Below are 2,482 nucleotides of genomic sequence, written 5' to 3'. Positions count from 1 at the left end.
TTTTGCACCCTTTGGTTTTTGATTTTTTTAAATGTCAATTTTTGAGCTAGAATGCTCATCTTCGCACTCGATCTGTCTTTTTGTGATACAAAACGACCCTGAAATTCCCAGAGCGCTCTCTCAATAAAGCATTCCGGTAAAGCTGAAACGCAGCAGAATGCGGGGAACAAGGAAACGGAAATCGCTATCCTTTAACATGGTGACTTCCGTTTTCTTGTTCCCCGCATTCTTCTGCATTTCAGCTTTACCGGAATGCTTTATTCTTTCTCGAGTTATCGTGCGGACAGACAGACAAACAGAATGAAACTTTTCCGGTCAGTGGAGTAACGGGCTTCGCTAATCGCTCAGCCAACAAGCTTGGCCAAAAGCTATTTTTTGAAATATACCTTTAGACAAATCTGACCGTAGAATATTGGTAATGGTTTTCCAAACCTCCTAAAACTGGGTTCTGATTTTTACGGCCTTCAGGAATAGATGTATTAGACTGGAACTTCTGTTTCCGGGGTGGGAGTCGTTACAGCAAGGCGACCTGTTCCACTGACAATGTCCCATCCACTAATGTGACGTCAGGGAGAATAGCGACCGAGCCAGGTTGCAGATAGGATATTGTTGGAGGCACCCGTCGAAGCGCCCTCTTACACACGCAAATTATTATCTCAATAGCCATAGACTTGCAAGGGACCGAACAATATTATAGCCAATATCGCAAACTTAGGTGGGACAGGCCCATCAAAATCAGAACAACGTATATAATTTACTTAAAAAGACTAGTTTTGTCTGCGGTCATATTATGTCAGAGGAATCTAATAAAATATTGGGAGCATGGATATTGAACTCTATGATACCATACATTCTAGAACATTCAATTAAATATACTTCAGTGACTCGTGGTCCTTCAAATGCCTCGGGGAGATCTGATAAAAATGAATGGCAAGTTATACATGTCGTGGGAGGGAAGTTGAAATGTATTTTGAAATTACATTAAATATTAGGGTAATTAATTCCACTCCTACCAGGGACAATCTAACAAAATTTCACCTTTCACAAATAAATGGATTTGGTTAGAATGAAATTTTCAGAAAAGGGTAAGGGGGAGGGCAGTGGGGATAGGATAGGAGTGGGACAATAGCTCATGTTCTGTATGTGAACTGTAGGAACACATAAATTCTCCAGCCACAGTGCCAGTTGCGTGTTTACCAAACCAAATTAACGATGTATTCTGATGAATAGCAACCAGACTTCTCAGAAACAAGCCTTTCTATTGAACATTCAAATGTATTGTATTGCATAGTAGTTACTCAAGTTCCCTACTCACTAAAAGTATCTATTGTAGGGGGAGGGGGGGTACAAGGCATCTGAACTCTGGTGGTGAATACAGTTTACAGCGACCCAACTAGACCTGGCCGTGGTTGAAGGTCCGGCTAGCACGAAGGTTTGAGGGTGGCGTTAGGCTACTTCACTAAACTAAGATTGGGGTACTCCCTGCTAAAAAAAATCGGGGAGAAAATCATGAAAATCATTAAAAAGTTATTTGAAAAATTTAAAAAAAAAAAAAAAAACTTAAAAAATAACTGCAACAAAATCATAAAAAGAAAGACGAAACAAAGGGGAAATCAGAGGAAAATGACAGAAAGAAAAACAAACTTGGTGTATGCTTAATTTTGTCGTGAAGTACCCCTTGGGGGAGGGAGGAAGGGGGGGGGGTGCACGGTAGGTTGCCTGGTTGCGTAAATGCACATACAAGGGATCTTGAGACGAATTCGTTATTCCTTAGATGGCTCACTATAGAGACTGACTTATTGGAAGGGACCCCCTTCCCCCTCTCTCTGGCGTTCAAGGAGGTGAATCGGTTGCCTACCCTCACTGCAAAAAAATTTGACAGGTAATGCGGCTAATTCATTTTCCAGACACGTCTGTTATTCGAATAACAGTATCGCTGTAGTTTTAATGGTTAAAATTTGGTACAGGGAGCAATATACAGGACCACTGTAGAGGCAAAAGCGAACAAAACTGTCTACAGTGGAGCCGTCTTTGTACACTGTACCATGTAAAACCTGGGTTTTCCGGTGCTACAGCAACACTGTACTCCGCGTTCTGTACCCTAGGTGCAGTGGCTCTGAGCGGCATCTACAGTAACGCTGTAGATCGTTCCGTATCAGACTCTAATTTTTTGCAGTGCTCGTTCATTATAGTTTCATACGAAATTTGTTAGATCATCTCTTGTTTTAATGCACTTCGCTCAGCTACCCCGGGCATAATGTGAACGCACGGGGCCCTACGTTTAGTTTTCTTCATCGGGGGTTAGTTTCTTAGTTATCACGAAGTGTGGCTCGCAGTAACCACGAGGTGTTAACGTTGTTTTCAGCTTGATGGAAGTATGAATACGTAGGGTCCTGTGCTTTAACATTGTGCACGGGGTAGCTGAGCGAAGTGCATTAAAATGACACAAGACGTAAAAAATATTGAACAAAACTATAATGAG

The 2,482-nt window shown here is 41.7% G+C and overlaps 1 protein-coding gene across 2 annotated transcripts in view; it reads right to left on the bottom strand.

Annotated features, from left to right (window-relative positions):
• LOC127749230 (uncharacterized) overlaps positions 1–2,482 on the bottom strand; it is a 39,317-nt gene that overhangs the window by 10,374 nt on the left and 26,461 nt on the right. The window lies entirely within an intron of this gene.

This window comes from Frankliniella occidentalis, unplaced genomic scaffold, assembly GCF_000697945.3.
Source record: "Frankliniella occidentalis isolate FOCC.00 unplaced genomic scaffold, Focc_3.1 Scaffold40, whole genome shotgun sequence".
NCBI classification, from domain to species: Eukaryota; Metazoa; Arthropoda; class Insecta; order Thysanoptera; family Thripidae; genus Frankliniella; species Frankliniella occidentalis.
Note: the sequence above shows the minus strand (reverse complement) of the source record. Positions and strands in the feature narration are given on the sequence as shown.